The sequence below is a fragment of the Peromyscus californicus genome, unplaced genomic scaffold, assembly GCF_007827085.1.
Source record: "Peromyscus californicus insignis strain IS unplaced genomic scaffold, ASM782708v3 Scaffold_4__1_contigs__length_199733344, whole genome shotgun sequence".
NCBI classification, from domain to species: Eukaryota; Metazoa; Chordata; class Mammalia; order Rodentia; family Cricetidae; genus Peromyscus; species Peromyscus californicus.
In genome coordinates, this window is record NW_026294562.1 from 36,391,627 (window position 1) to 36,411,782 (window position 20,156).

Genomic DNA, 20,156 nt, shown 5'->3' on the forward strand with positions numbered 1-20,156 from the left:
ACCTGATTTACACAGGGGCTTTCCACCATCAGCCCCCAGATTAAGGCTTTGTTGCACCATCTGATTCTCTGCTTGTACATAACAGACCAGAAGATATTTTGGCTTCCAAACTCACATAAACTAATTGTCTTTCTATCTCTATGGAGAACTCTAAGAATGGGGAGGTGGCTACCATCTGCAAACCTGTCCATCACTAAATAGAAGAAAGCATGAAAAAACAGGCTGGGTCTTAAGACAGATACCACTTCCACATAGAAATTATCACCTAAAGAAGCCATATAGTCACAGATAACTTGAAGGAAGCAGTCCCCTGTATTAATTTCCAAAGGCTTCTATCACAAAGTACCACAAGCTAGTTGCTTATGGTTCTGCCATCTACAAAGACCGCATAAGCAGGCTAAATCTAGATGTTGGGAGGGCCATACCCACTTTGAGGACTCTATATCTTGTCTCTTCCAGATTCTGGTGGCTGTAGGCATTCCTCAACTTATTCCCACCTTGCTCTAGTCTTCAAAGTTATTACTCTCCAGAGCTCCTCTACTCTGGTTTTTCCATGTTCATCTCTCTGTGTGTCAATCTTTGTATCTTGTAAACATCATATAAACCTTTAGGATCCACCAGACGATCCAAGATAAAATCCCCAACTCAGCATCCTTAATTGAATCTCATCTGCAAAGATCTGTGAAGGTTAATCTTCATTGTCAACTCAACTGCATTTACCATCACAGAAGCATACCTCTGAGTGTGTGCCTAGGTATTCCAGAAAGTTTTCACTGAGGAAGGAAGACCCGCCCCAAATGTAGACAGCACCATCATGTGGACTAGAGTCCTGAAATAGCTAAGAGGGAGAAAGCAAGAGGAGAAGCAGACTTCATCCACTCTGTCTTCTGACTGCAGATGTGATGTGAGCAGCTGCCTCTGCACCTGCCACCATGACTTCCCTGTCATGCTAGAGTGCTCCATCAGTCTAGGAACTGAAGAAGTCTTCCCTTAAGCTGCTTCTTTCAGGTATTATAGAAACAAGAGAAGGACTGGAAAACACCCCTATGTCCCCAAAGGCAGCACTGCTGGCTATGGGAATTAGGACCTTACATCTTCATGGACATTATTCAGCATAAGGACCAGCTCAGGTGGTCCTTCCACAGACTCTTCATGTTTGTTCTGTGATGTCTTATATTTATCCCATTTTCCTCCACAAATTTCCAATTTGTAACAGACAATTTATCAATGTATCTGCCTCACACAGCAAAGATCATTTTGTTAAAAGTATGCAAAAATATAGATAGACTTTCAGGTTAAGAGCATTTTTATTCCATTTTCCCTTGACAAACTACTGTTTTAAACATTTACAAATTAATCTGTCCTCTTTGGCTCCCCCAAAGGATCTCAGAATGAAGTAATAACTCCAACAAATAGTTTGTTATGTGAACGTCTATGACACCAGGTTCCATTTTATATCTTTGGAGCCAAATCAAGCAAAATAATAACTGTGAATTTTGTAGCTCTTTTTTTATATGACAAAGGTTTCTGACAACCAGTAAAAGCAAAATTATGAGCAAACTGGAAGGGAAAACACATTGTTTAAACAAATAAAGCCCACATTTCCCCCACTTTAGAAAGTCCATAAAAATCAAGTAGAACTTCATGTGGAGATAACTGACAAATTCCATGAATGGAGGAAAAAGTCCAGTGAGCCATCAGGGCTCACGTGTCAGAATCTGAAGATCTATGACTAAGCAAGATAGGCATGTGTGAGCTTCCAAGACTGCAAGTGTCTGCAGCAAAGGCTTTTTGTTCTCACTGTGACCCCCTTTCTAATGCACTCCTGCCTTTCAGGGTCTCCCCCAACCCCCTCAGTCACCTCTCAACCTTCACATGTACTGTTCTTTTTTCGTAGGACACTCTGCTCTCAAGCAGGCTTCATTCTAAAAATTAAGTCAGATTTCATTATGTCCCCGCTCAGAGCTGGGCTTGCACTCAGCAATTAGAAGATATAATATTGTTCAAAATGTCCATAGGACAGAAAGTGATCTAAGATGTAATGAGCCCAGCAAAACTCCAACAGCACTTGGTTTAAAGAAAAAAAAAATAAGTTCTAAAATTCACATGAAATCAGAAAAGATCACTATGGCCCAAGTAATCTGGAATGAAAGAATGAAGCTCGAAGTATATGCTACCTGACTTCACAATACTGGTCTGACTAGTTCTTGTCAACGTGACACATTAGTTTTTTGATTAGAGGAACTTCAACTGACAAAATGCCTCCATCATATTGGCCCCGAGGCAAGTTTGTAAAGCATTTTTTTTGATTAATGATTAATATTGGAGGGCCCACCCATGGGACACCCATGGGCCTGACCATAATCCTGAACAATATAAGAAGGCAGACTGAATAAGCCATGAGAAACAAGCCAGTAAGTGGTGATCCTCCATGGCTTCTGCTTCAATTCTGGCCTCAAGTTCCTGCTCCAATTTCCCTCAGTAATGGAGTGTGACCTGAGAATTGTAAGCTGAGATAAATTCTTTTCTCCCCAAGTTGCTTTTGGTCATAGAGCTTTATCACAGCAATAAAACCCTAACTAAGACAACAACAAAGCTATAGTAATCAAAACAACCTGGCATTGGCATAAAAATAGACACATAGACCAATGGAATGGGATAGAAAGCCCAGAGACAAATCTCTATGCTTACTATAACCTGATTTTCAACAAAAGTTCTATGAATACATAATAAGTTAAATAATATAATCTATTAAATAAATGACATTGGAGAAATTAAATATCTACATCCAAAGGGGTGAGATTACAGGGTTATCTAGCACCATATACAAAAAGCCAACCAAAGTGGATGTAACACTTAAATAAAGAATCTGAAACTGTAAAACTTCTAAAAGAAGATCTCTATGACATTGATCTGGGCAGTGATTGATTTCATATGTGATCCCAAAGCCCAGCAAACAAAAGCAGCATTAAACACACAATTATATAGAGTCAAAACTTTATTTTCAGAAAGGAAACAACACAATAGGCAGCCCCTGAATTTGTATTAAACACTCGCAGCCATTTGTCTAATAGGGTTCAATTTTTATTGTTTTATTGACTTTTAATTAACATTCAAAGAAATGCAAGTTATCTGTTTAATGCAACTTTGAGTCCTTAGGTGCATGTCCAGGAGTGATACAGCTGTGCCATACGATGGCTCTGTTTTTTTGAGAAACCTCCATACTGATTTCCAGGTTGCTACACCAGTCTATATTCCACTGGTAATGCATATGTATTCCTTTCTCCACATCCTCATCAGCATTTATTGCTCTTTGTTTTCCTTCGTGTTAGACATTCTGGAAGGAGAAAGAGAGAATCTCAAGGTAGTTTTAACTTGAATTTTGCTGATTGCTAAGGCTATTGAACACTTTAAAAATAACTTTAAAAAAAACAAGCCCACTTTCCTGCACACACTACCTTCTTTGCTTTCCATGTTCTGAATTCCATTGCTGTCGCTCCTGCACAACCCAGACTGTCTCCCTCTGACTTTTGCAGCACCCGTGAGAACATTTCCCCGGGAGGGTCGGCACCCCCAAACCTGACTCAAGCAGCATGGTATAGCTGATTGTCAGTTTGTTTACTTCTCTAAAGAAAATCCTCCTAGGCTTATTTCTGTTTTCTTTACCTTTCTCTCTGATAGAATTTGGTTTTCATTTTAAATTGCTTGTCATTTATTCTGTTTTAACTGGTTACCTTTGTCCTTTTATGATTTCATACACATATATAATACACTTGAGTTTCTCTGTCTCCTTCTCCATCCTCCATGTTTCCCTTATCTCCCTCCCATCCTTATCATAGCCTCCCATAATCTCTACCAGTCTCCTTTAGAGATTCGTGACTTTTGATTTTGTGTTGTGAGACATTTAGTTTAACTAGGGTCATCTGAGTGGACACTAGATTGGAACTATCCATTGGATTTTGGTGGGGTCATCAATGGAAGCACAAACACTCCCCCTCCCTGGATCTATTAGTAGCAAATAATTTGGCAGTGAAAGGAAGGCCCCTGAATCCCTCCTCAACCCATGCCTGACTGCTGACAGGTGTCTTCTTGCAGAGCCCCAAGGCAGGCACTCATAGCTGTTGCCAGTTTGTGATGGGAATGGCTGTGCCTTGCCCAAAAGATGGTGTTCCACAGCCCTTCTCTCTACTTTTGGCTCTTGTATTCTTTCTACTTCCCATCCCCTAAGCCTTACAGGGGATAATGCAAATGTCTTGTTTATGGCCAAACATGGAATCTATTACTTAGTTTCAGATGCCAAAAATACACCTGAAGGAAAGAGAGCATCTTGAACAAATGGGGTTGGGAAAACTGGATATCCCACTTGCAAAAGAATGAAACTAGACCCTTATCTCCCACCTTGCACAGAAACAATCAACTCCAAATAGATTAAAGTCCACAACAGAAAGACTTAAGCTCTGAAACTGATAAAAGTGAATGTAAGGAGTTCACTATCACATACAGGTATGGGGAGGACTTTGTAGACAGGATTGTGGTCCCTCTGAAAAACACTTCACAAATAGACTCTCATGAAAGTTAAAAGCATCTGTAAAGAAAAGCAACCAGCAGATCAAGAGAAGAGGTAGCCTACAGAATGGGAGAACATCTTTGCCAGCTGTGTAGACAACAGAGGATAAACATCTATAATATACAAAAAAAATGAAACATGAAGAAAACAAAAAATCCAGTCAAAAATGGGCTACAGATCTGAATAGGGAATTTTCAAAAGAAAAAAATGACTCATAAACATTTTAAAAGGTGTTCAACACCCTTAGCCATAAGGGAAATACAAATTTAAACTACTTTGATCTTACTTCAGTCAAAATGATGATCATCAAGAAATCATATGACAAGTGATGCTAAGGATGTCAGGAAATAGAAGACCCCATTCATTGCTGGTGGAATTGAAAACTGGTTCATCCACTACGGAAATCAGTTTTGGAGGTTTGTAGAATGCTAGAGATAGAGCTACCACTTGACCTAGCTATACCATTCCTTGGCATATACCCGAAAGACTCAATATCCTACTGCAGGGATATTCACTCACCACGTTCACGGCTGTTCTGTTCACAATAGCTAGAAAATGTAACCAGGAAAGATCTCCACTGACTTATGAATATATAATACACAGGTACATAAGAGAATTGTATTCCACTGTCTACAAAAAATAAATTGATGAAAGTGGAAAAATTATATTGAGTGAGGGAACACAGGCCCAGAAAGACAAATGACATGTTCTCCCTTATATGTGGATCCTAGCTTCTAGTCTCTTATTTTGTGTGTTCAGCATGGGGTACCTGTAGAAGTCAAGATATTAGAAAAAAAGCCATTTAGGGAGGGATACCTTAAGGAAGAGTAAGTGCAGATCATATTAAATATTTTTCATCTCATTTCACAGATATGGCATCCAATCTACCAACCTACCTAGAACAACTGTTTAATGTTAAATCTGTTAGGAACTCAAACTAATAAATAGGAAGAAAGCACTCAACTATAAAATGGGAAAGGAACTTAAATGAATTTTCTCTAAAGAAAATGGATAAATTGATAATGATATATAGAAAATGTCCAGCATGTCATAGATGATAGTTACTTTCAATTTTTGTCAATTTAAGAAAATAAAATTGGAAACAATATGGTATGTAAGAGCCTAGTAAAATCTCTCTTCCAGCAGCTCCAAAGTTTATGTCTAGGAGGCCAACTGCTGCAAATGGAACTCTATCTCCCCCAAATTTGATACTAAACACCTCATCCCCAGTGTGGTAGTATTGTGTAGATAATGTGTAGATGAGACACTCAGCATGGGACAATCATGATGGGCTTCCCATCCTTGTAAGAATAAGAAAGACAGATAGCAAGAACCCAGCAAGCTAGAAAAGGGTCCTTGCCAGAACCCAGATATACTGATACCTGATTACAGACCTCCAGCCTCCACAATGTGGTTTTAAAAACCCACCCCACCCCAGGCTGAGATATCTTTCTATAGAGTCACAAAAGTCCTAAGGCATAAACCTGGGATGTGTGTCTTTCCTGTATCCCAAAGGAAAGAGACAGGAGACACAAATCCCAGGGTGGCCAAGAGATTCTCTGAGCTATGACAGAAAAGTGAGCTCAGCCCATGAGGCACACAACACGCCCTGCCTCATCTGTGTGTCAACTCTCTAAAGCAAGGATTTGAAGTAAGTGGAGACTTTGGTGCCGTCTATGCCCTTGCCAGACACTGTAGGCCACAGATCATAGTAATGGTCACCAAACAGTTTTCCTGGAAGTTCCCAAGACACCACTCCAAGTCACAGACTTACAGAACATTTGGAAGGGTAGCAGGTTCTTTCCTCCAGTAACTGGAGATATCTAAACAACCACCTGCATATGTCACAGGCTTCAGCTAAAGGAATACAATACCCCCTCCTCTGAGAACAACATCACTCTCTACTCTAGATAGCACACTCATTGATTTAACAAAGCTACAAAAAAACAAACAAACAAACAAACAAACCAGTCCAAAAACGCAGCTGGTATACCTTAGCCATAAAGAAAGTGAAGCTTTTAGACACACTGCCAATCTCTCTCTCTCTCTCTCTCTCTCTCTCTCTCTCTCTCTCTCTCTCTCTCTCTCTCCCTCTCCCATCCCCTCCCCCTCCCCCAACTCTTTCTCTCCCTTAGGTCTAATTATTTGTTAAGGAAAAGAAAGATTAGGATGGATCCATGGTGGATATCCCTTTATAGCTAAAGCCAAGCAGAATGGTTTTATCTCAGGGTACCCCAAACGGCTGGTCATGGAGGCCCATGTCTATAATCTCAGTGCTCAGGAGGACCACCACAAGTGTAGGGCCAGATTATTCTGCAAGGTGAGTTCCACACAACCTTGGGCTACAGAGTTGAGACTGCCTCAAGAAAAATACTTTAAAATAATAATAATACTGAATATTTAACAATTTTAAGCTTCAAATTGGCTCCAGGTAAAATTGCCACATGAACAAGGCCTGTCTTTCCCAAGCTCATTGGCCCTTAGTATCATTTGTTAATCTTCCACATCCCTTTACTTCCTGTATCTCAATGGTTTTCTAATGTCATCTGGGGCTTCAAACCCTAAGGAAGGTATCTGTAACTGTTCTAATGCTTTTTTGTGAATTAGTTTAGTATTGTTCTCATGTGTGTTGGTGCCATTTAAAAAAAAAGATGATGCAATACAATTATTTTGAATGATTCCCATGGCTTACCTGGTAAAAATCTTTCCTCTAGAATAACATTTTCCAAATCTGTATTTTCAGCCCCAAAAATTTCTTGCAAGCTACTGGCACACATTTCTAGCAGGGAACTATACAGATGGATAGTCCTTACTTACCTTGCTGTAATTAGCCTCCTGGTCACCTATACTTGAATGATACATATCTCAGAACATGGGGTGTTCTGTGGAGGGTGAACTTCTGGACCATGGAAACTATTTTGACAATGAAAAAGAAAGCTACTTCAAAAAAACCAAGATTCAAAAAGCATCAAAATCTGGGTGACCATACTATGTGCAAGTAGATCTATATACAGAAGTCATCAGATCCTGAGGTTTTAACTAAACAACTGCCATGTCACCTATGGACAAGATATAGTTGCATTGCAGTTAGACTGTACGCGCAGCTACAAACCGGCTACATTTTCCAATTAGGGCTAAGATATTGCTCCAGGGTGGACTTAGAGCCATTGTCAGGAAGGATTTTAAAAATAAAAAACAAATAAAATAAATGGCTATGAGAAGCCAAGGCAGGCATCCCTGGGACATGGAGAACTCACTAGCTAGTAATGAATTGTGTGGATGCACACATGTCCTTCTGTATACAGTGTTTAGTCTAAGAGAGTCTTCAAGCAGGAATTCAGGCAATTTTGAAAATTGTGTACAACAAATCCTAAATAAGACTAAAGTAGAGTAGCAATTCTTTTTTTTCATATATCATTCATCAGTTTTTATTTTAGAGTTTGAAGATTTTGCTGATTTTTTTCATTTTTTTTGTATTAAGAAATTTTCTACTCACTTCACATACCATCCACAGATCCCCCCTCTTCCCTCCTTCCACTCCCCAGCCCTCTTTCTCAAGCCACCCCGCATCCCCACATCTCCCAAATCGAGGTCTCCCATGGGGAGTCAACAGAGCCCAGCACACTGAGCCTAGGCAGGTCCAAGCTCCTTCCCACTGCACCAAGGCTGTACAAGGTGTCACACCACAGGCACCATATTCCCAGAGGCCTGCCCATAGACCAGGGACAGACCCAATCCCCCTGTCTGTCTGCCCCCCAAACAGTTTGAGCCAAACAATCATCTTCCCTATCCAGAGGGCCTAGTCCAGTCCCATGGGGGCATCACAGCCATCAGTCCACAGTTCATGGGCTTCCACTAGTGTGGCGGGTCATCTCTACACATCCTCCCATCATGATCTCAACATCCCTTGCCTGCAGAATCCCTCCTCTCTCTCATCAATTGGATTCCTGGAGCTCAGCCTGGTGCCTGGCCGTGGATCTCTGCATCTGGAAGATACCATGATAGATGAGGACATCATGGGAATAGGAAGAGGCAGGGTGCTGGGGAGGCTCTCAGGAATCCACAAGGATGACTCCACCTTGGTCTGCTGGTAGTGGTCCAGAGGGTGCCTGGACTGGTCTATTCTGGTGACTGGTCTAGTAAATAACCTATTTGTCATCATAGAACATTTGTCCAGTGACTGATGGAGGCAGATGCAGAGGAGCAATTCTTAATGACTGTCTGGACTAAAACTCATTTGTAGAGGTAACAAAGCTCAAAGAGGTCCCAGGTCATTGAAATAGGGCAGACCTGAGACCTGTGGTTTTACCAAGTCATTCAACAGATCCTGACACACAGAGATGTTTAAAGATCATGGATATACAACACTGGTTCTCAAACCCACTGGAAGCTAAGTATTATTGATTCCGACAGGCGTGGGGAAACGTGGTGGCAATCCCAACACTGATGGGGCTGAAGGAAGAGGATTGCCGCAAGTTTGAAGCTAGCCTGAACTATGCAGCAAGTCTTCTCCTTCTCTCCCTCCTTCTCCCCCAATATCTCTGTCTCTCCCTCCTTTCCTCTCCCCTCCCTGCCTCCTTTCTCCCCCACCCCACCCCCCTCTCTCTCTGGATATATATCAAACCATCCCCCAGAATAATAAAATTTAACTGGCTTAAATGTACTTGGGCACCAAGATTTGAAAGGCCCCCAGAGGCTGAGAAGCACTGAGTGTAAACAAGGGTTGGTGTCCCCTAAGAACTATAAGGAAGAGTTAGTGTCCCCTAAGAACTATAAGGGAGAATTGATGTCCCCTAAGAACTGATCTCTATGTGTTTAAAAACCCAGGCAACCAGAACCTGAAATCCTTGTACCTATCTCCCTTGTTTAAAGATGGAGTCCATGAATTGGCAGGTTCCTCGATGAGATCATGGAACCATGAAAAGAATTAAAGCCATCAGTATGTGAGTGGCCTGCACAGCATGAGACAGTGAGCATCATTCTTGGCTTCTACCCACTGGATGCAGTGTGACAACCAAGCATGTCTTCAGGTGTTGCCAAGTGTCCCTAGAGGGTAGAAATCACTGCTCATAATGACAGCACAAATGGCACGGAACCAAATTCTTGGAGGTTCAACAACTTGCCCAGAGACGTAAGACGAGAAATTAGCAGTGGTGGGAAGGGAAGAGACAGAACACACACACACATATACACATGTATACACATATATACACATGTACGTACATACAGCTCAGGAAAACAGCGATTTTTCTATACTGAGGAAAAGTGAGATCCATGTTATTCTTACCCTCCTCGTGAAAGAGGAAAATTGATGTAAATAAAAACTTTAAAAACTTGAAGCCAATCACATCAAACACACTGTTCATAAACTTATTTTTCAATCCCAAGATACTGAAAGTGTAAGTCGACTTCAGCTGTCCTTATTGCAGCCATTCACTCGTTTCTTTCTTTCTGACCAGGTCTCTCATTTCCCACACTGGCTCATAACTTTCTATGTACTCGAGGATGACCTTGAACTTTTGGTCTGCTGTCTACCACTCCTACAGACGGAGAGTACAGATGTACACCACCACACCCATATTGTGCGGTGGTAGATGTCAAACTCAGGGTTTCCTGCGTGTTATGCAAGCACTTTATCAACCTAACTGCACCCCCAGCCCTACACAGTATTGTGGCCACACACCTACATTTTTCCTGGGCAGTTACCCACCCCCATGCCAGCCATGTTGTCTTCATACAAATGGCCCATAAATTCCTAGTGAGATGGCTACAGATGTTTGGCTCAACTACTCATGTTAACATAATTAGACATTATTTTATTCATAGTAAGTAGATTATAAATTATTCATGATACTATATGTGTATAAAAGTAAGGAGACCAAATCGAAATAGATTTGAATCTGGCAAGGTGAATGATGTTATCTTAGGTGAAAACTTAACACTGTCTGCCACTGGAAATGGAGCTGGTTTTGGGTTACTGCAGAGTAGTTTTGGATGTGACCCACAGAGCAGGGGGACATTTTTTCCTCTGAGTCGCCTCAATGAGGTGAAATTTCCATATGGGCCACAGACTTGTGTTACAGACAAACCTTTCCTATCAGGTTCTCTCATCTCTGTCTGCAGATTATCATGATACTTTCTGGAAAGGCACAAAGACACCTAATAAGCAAAGGTGCGGACATGTAGGCATCAGAATGCTCTTCCAGCTGGCCAGAGACAATGAAAGTGAAAGAGAATTTAAAATAGAAGAAAGTATCAACCTTCGACAATGGAAAGCTGAGGAAAAGCAGAAATGAAATGTTCCCCCATCACCCGACCTTATGAGAAAGTAGAAAATCTTTGAAAGTAAAGACAGTAATGATTTTGTAATCCAATAAAACTGGAAATTCAGCAGCTATGTGCTCTTCCATATTGTACATCCCTGCTCTGAGCCTCAGTTCTACTCCCTGTACATGGAGGTGATAGAGCCATGGTGAAACTCAGATGGGATTGTGTATGCAAGCATCCTGGTACAATGACTGACACTTAGAACTTATCCGGTCACCTTCTTCCTTCCCTTTCTTCCTTTTCCAGACCCACGCTGCAAAAATGGAAGGCTAGAGACATGGGTGCATGCAGGTTTGTTAACTTTACTGCCTGTCCCTTCAGTATCTGCTGAGGATGATGTGGATGCTGTAGCTAGAGTTTTCCTGCCTGGCCCACAGTCAGGACAAATCTCTCTCACCCGCCAGTCCCAAGCCGCTCAAACCCGATCAAATAAACACAGAGACTTATATTGGTTACAAACTGTATGGCCGTGGCAGGCTTCTTGCTAACTGTTCTTACAGCTTAAATTAATCCATTTCCATTAATCTATACCTTGCCACGTGGCTTGTGGCTTACCGGTACTTTACATCTTCCTTATCCTGATGGCGGCTGGTAGTGTCTCCCCCTCTCAGCCTCCTGTTCTCTCAATTTTCCTCTCTGTTAGTCCCGCCTATACTTCCTGCCTGGCCACTGCCAATCAGTGATTTATTCATTGACCAATCAGCAACACATTTGACATACAGACCATCCCACAGCATTTAGACAAAAAGGGGGAGATGTAGTGGGTAGCCATTCCAGCTTTGATCTGGAAGTTCCAACCCCCATTGAGACTTCGGCAACTGTCACGCCTACAAGACGGGGCGAAAGGAGGTGCCTGGGGACCTGAGATCTGGATCGGCGGGCTCTCTCGTCTGTTGCGGGACCCTGGACTAGAGAGGTGTACCAAGCAGAGCTCCAGAGAACACCGCTGGACTGCGATACACCTTCCCCAGACTCTGCGACCTACCTATCCCTTAATTTGTAAGTTACGCCATTAAATAAATCTCCTTTTATCTACGTGGAGTGGCCTTAATAATTTCACCAATAGATGCTAACCTGAAATTAGACCTTCACTAGGTTAAAAATAGATCTCAACTATTGTTCCACCTATATCTCCATAAATGGTACAGGCTTATCTCACTCCGGTGGGAGTGGCCTGCACTACTCCAGTGGATGTGGCCTGTACTACTCCAGTGGATGTGGCCTGTACTACTCCAGTGGGAGTGGCCTGTACTACTCCAGTGGGAGTGGCCTGCACTACTCCAGTGGGAGTGGCCTGTACTACTCCAGTGGGAGTGGCCTGCACTACTCCAGTGGGAGTGGCCTGCACTACTCCAGTGGGAGTGGCCTGCACTACTCCAGTGGGAGTGGCCTGTATGTCGTCTGGCATCTGTACTGGGCTAAAACCTCAACAATAACGGAATCATGTCAGATAAAAGTAGTGCTGATTAAGTATGAGGCAGAAGCATCAGAATTCCAGAACAGATGAGTTGGGCAAAAAAGACAATGGCTGTAACTCTAGCCCAAAGAGAAAGGGCAGGGGCACACCATCTTCAAATTTTCTCCAAAGTAAATATAGTTAGAAATTGGTTTAAGAAAATTTGGCCTCTAAAAAAGGAGCTTCCTTCCTGAGTCAAAGCTTTGCTCTGTGAAGGGGTATCAGCACTGAGTAAACCGGAAGTGTCTTGTTTCTAAGGAGAAGAAGAAGTCGGCAGCTGAGAACTTAAGAGATGTTATATTATCCTGAATTGCACCATTTCACTAACCAGAGTTGTGTTTATGCCTGGGAGGGACTATAAGAGACATTCCCCAATGACCTTTCAGTGATAGCCATACAAGTATGTGGAAACCCAAAAGAACACATTATTCATGGTATGTCATTCAAACAAAGACATTCAGAGATGGACCACAAATAAGGTAAAGGGTTGGGGCTTTTGGTCAGGGTAGGGTGACCCAGAGGCAAGTATCTGTGTACACTTCGGGGTAGTGGGGGCCATAGAGAAGGAGTTGCTTGTCATGAAGGGTACAGGGATTATTTCCTTTCCATCTTCTGCTGGTACCTCCATCAGCCAAGCCCATTTGGAAACAGAAAACACAGGATCTCCGTAATGCAGGTCATACCAGTCAACATGACCAAGAATGGTGGGAAGTGGATAATAGACATATAGCATCGCTTTTTAGTGAAACATCACCAGACTGTGCTTACTGTGATGTCTGCAAACCCAGAGATGCCCTGGACATGCAACTTTGGAGGGTCCTTGTCTGCTGGAACCTCAGGCACCGCAAAGGCTACCCAGAGCACCAGTCTCCAGCTATCAGCAGATGCAAGCAGGATAGCAGCAGCAGTAAATGGGCAACAGAGAAAGTCAGGAAAGGGACCATCACTGAAGCAGAAGTAGTAATAAGCCAGAGGCATAGTGATGGCATTCTTGAAGGAATCCACTCTCACAGTGATACAGAAAGGCACTGTGGAGGAGACTATGCTTCTGCGATGTGGCCAGGAAGCAACCTGCTGCAAATGAGGTCCTGCAGAATAACCTTCCCACTCATGAACTGTGATGAATGAGAAGCTGTCCAGATGTGAAAGCAGGAGTTGTTGTCCGAGTGCAATCACAGAGATGGCAAGCAGCAGAGACTCCAGTGAGAAGAGAACAGGACACAGGCCATTCTCTGTTATGTCTGAATCCACTCAGCCTACCCACATGTACACTCTGCCCCTCTACACAAAATTTCCTTAGATGACCTGCAATTGCAAAAACTCTATCCTCCAGCAAAGTGGGTGCTGCACCCATCCATTTCATAGTTCATTCTCCCTCCTGGTTTCTCCATCCATGTACCAATGTGGCTTCCTGCTGCCTTCTGTGGTACCATGAGGCTCATCCAAATGAGTCCCAGGTTCTAGGACTGTTCAGTCCTGGTTGCTAACCTGGACCATGGGCCTTAAGTATGCCTTTCCATCATAAACCAAAACAACACTTGGAAGTTACCTACAAATGCATGATATGCAGTGAGTCTGAGAGACTCCTGTAATGACTACAGCACGTGTTATGTACTATTTTCACGTCCCAAAAAATTATATGCCAGTTGCAAATTTCCAATGTGGTAGTATTTGAAGGTGGCATCTTTATGAAAAACTGGAATAATGACTGTATCCCTTATGAATGGCATTAGCAACAATGAATAGTAGAAACAAAATTTCAGATGGCAGACCTACAGACAGTGTGAAGTAGACACTAGGAAGGGACCTGCGGGTGCCAATTGTGCCATACTACCGACCATGCTGTGACAAGAAGGGAGGCACTTACATCAAACCACTCTGTCAGGAAGAACACTTAAGTACCCGCATTCCCAAGCCTCAAAGAACTCTCCTTCAATGACCAAGAAAGAGATGGAAAGGGCAATCATGTGAAAACACCACAAGAGAAGACCTGAATTCAAACTTGGTGGGTGCAAAGACCAAGGGGTGATGGTGGTTAGGCACCCTGACTCCCATCAAGAGGATCTTAAGCTTAAGCAAAGATTATCCACTAAGGATACCCACATTTTAAAACATTCTTTTAAACAGTGAGAACCAGAAGAAGAAAAAAAAACTTAAAGATACATTCATTCCAACTGATGTGTAAAACACAACATAGACACATAAAAATATAAAAGCAAGCCAAATTGACACCCCCAAAGCCCAGACTCCCCAATACTAATAACTAGAATACAAAATAAAAAGAATCAACAGTCCAGCCTTAGAACTGTACACCTAGAATAAAAAGGATTCAAACATTGAAACAAGCAGATGAGTGAGGACGTCATTCATTATCTAGATATGAAAGTCCACAATGTAGGTGAGAAAGGTAACAGGGTGAAAAATTCAACAGCCTGGAAGAAAAATCCAGCAATTAAATAATGGTCATGATAAAAATAACAAACAGACATGGTAGAAATGAGAGAATCAGTCCAATAAGAAACACAGTGGGTCAACAGCCAAGATGAAGCAGAAGAGGGTGCATCAGGGACATCAGACGAGGCAAACGGACTGTTACATTCTGACAGAAATATAAGGGAAGAAGTCATCAGGCAGCGCCACAGCTTCCCGGAGCTCTGGGGTGTGCTGAAGAGGCAAAAATTGAGAATCTATAAGGCAGAGTGAACTGAAATAAAAACTAAAGGCATGGAGAAACTACTCAATGAAGTTATAACAGAAATTTCCCAAAGCCTAGGAAAAGATATGGACATTCAAATACCAGAGGTACTTAATCTTTTACATTTATTTATTTGTGTATTTATTTGTGTGTGTGCACATGCACTTGTGCATGCCTAAACTTGCACACACCACAGTGCATGGGAGGTAAGGGGGAAGCTTGCAGACGTCAGTTTTCTCTTTCTACCCTGTATGTTCTGGGAATCAAACTCGGGGAAGCCTTGGCAACAAAATTTTTATTTGATAAACCATCTTACTGGCCCACAAAAGGCATTTAAGTACCCCAAATAGGCACAATAATGAAGAAAATTCCCTGAGACTTTAAAATATTTAAACTAAAGGCTGGAGAGATGCCTTGGTGGTTAATAGCATTGGCTACTCTTCCAGAGGACCCAGGTTTGATTCCCAGCACATACATGGCAGCTCACAACCATCTGTGACTCTAGTTCCAATGGATCCAAACCCTCTTCTGGCATCCACAGGCACCAGATACGGATGTGGTACACAGACACACATGGAAACAAAACACTCATATACATAGTTTTAATTAGTTAATGTTAAAACTGCAGAAGAAATACCATTAAAAACAGCAATTTTTTTAAAAGCTAACTTTCATAGGCAAACTCATTAAAATAACATTAGACCTCTAAGAATAAATAATTCTTGAAATCCAGGAAAGCATGGGATGATATATTTCAGGCCTTGGAAATAAGTAACTGTCAATTAAAGACTTCCTAAAATCAGCACAGATGAAAGCAACTTATGACCACCATGCCAGCATTACAGAAGATTCTTACAACAATTTAACCCCTCAAAAAAGACAGCCACTAAACAGGAACACAATATAAAATAAACCTCACAAGAGAAGAGTGATAAGTCAGAAATAGGGAATGATCAACATGTCCAACTCGGTGAAACACTTAGCACTTAGCATTTGTAAGGGACAAAGAAATGAAAAAATAGTGTGTGAACCAACCAGAAAAACAATCTAGAAAATTACAGGATAATCACATGGTTCTCAACAATGCCTCTAAATAGCAATTGTTTCCATTCACTAAGAGATGTAGACTAACTGAATGGATCCAAATTCAAGATCCAACTATTTGCAACTCACAAGAAAAACACCTCAGTGGCAAAGACTCACATAGAATGAAAAGACAAAGGATGCAAAGAATGTACAAAACAGTCAGAAACAGGAAACAGGAAACAGGAAGGTGTAGCCACTCTTATAATCAGCAAAGCCAAAAATAGCCAAAAGAGCTAAAGATGGTCACTACATAGTAATAAAGGCTACAATTTGTCAAGATGAAATTATTATAAATGCACATAAAATTATAGTGTACCTAATTTCATAAGAACTACTACTAGAAATAAGTGGAAAGATAGGTTCACATATAATAAGAATAAATAACTTCAATACCCCACTCTCATCAATACATATATTGTCCAGACAAGAAAATCAACAAAAAACTTCAGACTTACACCATCTCACAGGGTAAATGGACTCAACAGACATCTACAAACTGTTTCACCAAAAGTGATAGAATACACAGTCTTCTCAGTATGCTATGGAACCTTCTCTAAAACATGCCACATGCCGGGTCAGAAGTCCAGTATTAATAAGAGTAAAATAATTTTCTATAACTAATTAGATCATAATGGAATAAAAGTATAAAACAATGACAAAACTATAAAACATGTGGAAATTGGATAGTGTACTCAAGATTGGATAACAGGTCACTGAGGAAATCATAGAGGAAGTAAAAACATTCCTAGAATCAAATTAAAGTAAAAATACAACCAAATAGAACCTTTGGGATACAGCAGAGGTGGTTTTTAAGAGAGAACAGCATAGCCATGAGAACCTGTATCAGAAATTCAGACAAATCTCAGGCAGCCTAATGATGTTCCACAAGGACCTAAAAACACAAGAAAAACAAACAAAATGAGTAGATGGAAATACCTAATAAAGATCAGGGCAGAACTGAGTGACATGGAGACTAAAAAGACAACACCAAGAATAAATGAAACCAACAGTGGGTTCTTTGGGAACAAAAACGGGATCAACAAACCCTTAGCCAAATTAAAAACATGCAATAACTCAAATAAATAAAAAAACAGAGGTGAGAAGGGTAGACTATGAAAGATACTAACGAAACAAGAAGACCATTAGGAGGCAAGGGATAACTTACAAAAATAAGTTATAGGTAACTAAAGCAGACCTGAGAATCAATAAAACTGAAATAGTGATAGAGAACTTGCAGGGCCTATGAGATGACCCAGCGGGTAAAGGCACCCACAACCAGGCCTGACAACCTGAGTTTGATCCTCCGAACCCATATAGTAGAAGGAGAGAACCAATCCCTGCCAGTTGTTATGTGACTTCCACACACTTGCCCCATGGCACAAATAAATCAATAAATGCAATCATAATTTTAAAAACTGGTCTTTCCACATTGAGTCCAGGACCTGACTCATCATTGCATGAAATTTGAAGCTGCTGGGTTTGGGTACACAGCTATTTAATGATGCCCACATTGAAGGCAAAAAGACTGTGAGCACAAGGCCAGCATGGGCTACACATGAAAACCCTGTCGGAAAAAAAAAAAAAATCAAACAACACAAGGGAGAGACTGGAATTCTAACCCAAGCCCTTGGACTAGCTTGATGAGAACTTGGGGCAGCAAATAAGTCCTCCAGACTCTGGCTCACCGCTTGTGAAGCGGGAATGATGTCTCCTTCCCTGCAGGAAGCTGGAGGTTGGATGCAGACCCACAAACAGGGCGACGGTCCTGGCACTTTGTCCGGCCTCTTCCCATTTCTTTGACAAAGTAGCCAATGAGAGCCAGCTTCTTGAGACTAACAGCTTCCTCTCCAAGGGTGCTTTACCCACAACTACCTCGGAAATATTTAGGTAATATCAGTGGTAGATGACGAGGGAGTTAGCAGGCTTGATCACAGCAAGGGATGAATGCAGAAAATGGCCGAGTAGTCATGTTGTGTTACCCACTAAGCTCCTCTGAGTACGCCATGTTTCAGCACATATGTCTTTACATAGCCTTGTTTCGAGGTACTCCCACCATTGGGTCTAGGGAGACTCTCCTAGAAGGCAGAATCCTGTGTCTTTTCTTTTAAGGTTTGTTTTCATTTCATGTGAATAAGTTCTGCGTGCATGTGTGTTTGTACACTGTGTGTATGCCTGGCGCCTGTGGAACCCAGAAGAGCAGGTAAGATCCCACTAAAATGGAAGGTCCAGGTAGTTGAGCCCACCATAATGGGAGCTAAAACTAAGCCCAACTCCTCTACAAGAACAGCAAGCTCTTCAGAACACTGAGCCCTCTCTCCAGTCCACCTATGTCTTTCTGGATGACCGGTTAGTACTCTGATCACGAAGGAGAACATTAGATGTGAAGAGTTTCATATAACCTGGTAGTTTCAAGTTTACATCTCATCTCTAGTGCCTCCCAATGCTATTTTTAAACATTTTGTTAAGCTGCTGTATTTGAAAGCTCTGAGACTGTTCTAAAATATTTCTGGAAAAAAGTCAAGTTATATACTGAGAATATTCCCATTGAATCTGTGATTCTTTGCAGTTCACTTAGCCCCCAAAACTTACCAAAGTTTAAGTGATTGAAGCTAAGAAAATAATTTGTATGAAAATAAAATGTATTTAATATTTAATGGTGTCTCTCAGGAAAAGCATAGAAGAGTCCTTTTGTTGCTTGGATGAGCCCAAGGAGCCGATTCCTCCTGCTGAGTCTGGGAAAACAGGGATGGCACAATCCTAGCAATTAAGCTTTGGTTGACAGAGAGCACAGAAGAGAAGAGATGCCACCTGGAATAGGGCAGTGGCTGTGGAAAGACAGCTGCAGGGCCTTGTTCTCAAAGGCCACCGGGGTTAACAAGTCAGGCGGACTGATGGCATTTTGTAGGACACGGTGGAGAGCATCAAAGTGTGCTCTGTAAATCATCTGCTAAAGACTCCCCTTGAAGCTGCTTCAAAGGCAGAAGACTCAGCCCAGGAGTGATGGCCCTAAGCCAAGAAAATGGGGTTCTGCACTCCGGCCTCCGTGGACAACAGCCACAGAGAACACCCGAAAGAACATCTGTAGAGTTCAGCACCAACAAACACAAGCGCCTTCACCTACTTTTGTATTGCCGTAATAAAAATGCGTTAGACTGGGTCACTTACAAAGAACAGGGACAGTTTCAGTTTTGGAGGCTGAGGAGTCCAAAATCAAGGTGATAGCAGGTTGTCTGCTGAAGGCTGCTTTATGATCCTAAGGTGGTGCCTCAAGATCCCCCTCCAGAGACAGGACAGCCAGTCCTCGTATGGCAGAAGGATGGAGGGAAAGTCTGCTACAGTCCTCCATCAAGCCTGTTGTTAAGAGCAAAAAATTCCATTTAGAAAAGAAGAGCACTGGCCCCGGCCTAATGACCTCCTCAAGACCCTACCTCCTAACACTGCCACATCGGCAATGGCTCAGTTTTGGGGTGAACACATTCAAGTTGTAAGCATGCTAGAAATGGCCATTGCTTTAGCCATCTCACTGGCTCTCTGTAGTAGAGATGTTGTCTTAAAGCCTACTGCGCAATTTGTATGCCTTCCATTAAACAAGCCTTACATATGTGCTCACATCAGTAGAGATACAGATAACCTTCATCAAAATTTAATAATAGTGACAATAACATTAGCCTTCAGAGTTTCTGAAAATTTTGTTTGGACAAATACTGTTGTGAGTATCTCTCTCATTTAACATTTGCTATGTAGCCAAGGTGAGTATTTTTCTTATCTGGGGTAAAAAAAAAAAAAGTAGAACTTGGTGAACGTTAAGCACTTTTCCAGATACTTGCATGATGGTTAATTTACTTTTTTTTAATTGTGTGTGTGTGTGTGTGTGTGTGTGTGTGTGTGTGTGTGTGTGTGTGTGTGTGTGTGTGTGTGTGTGATGGCACACATGCAGAGGTCAGAGGACAACTCAGTGGAGAGAAGATATTCTAAGATGGGGGCCTGTGTGAGCAGAACCATCCTATAGGTTCAGGGCCTACGTA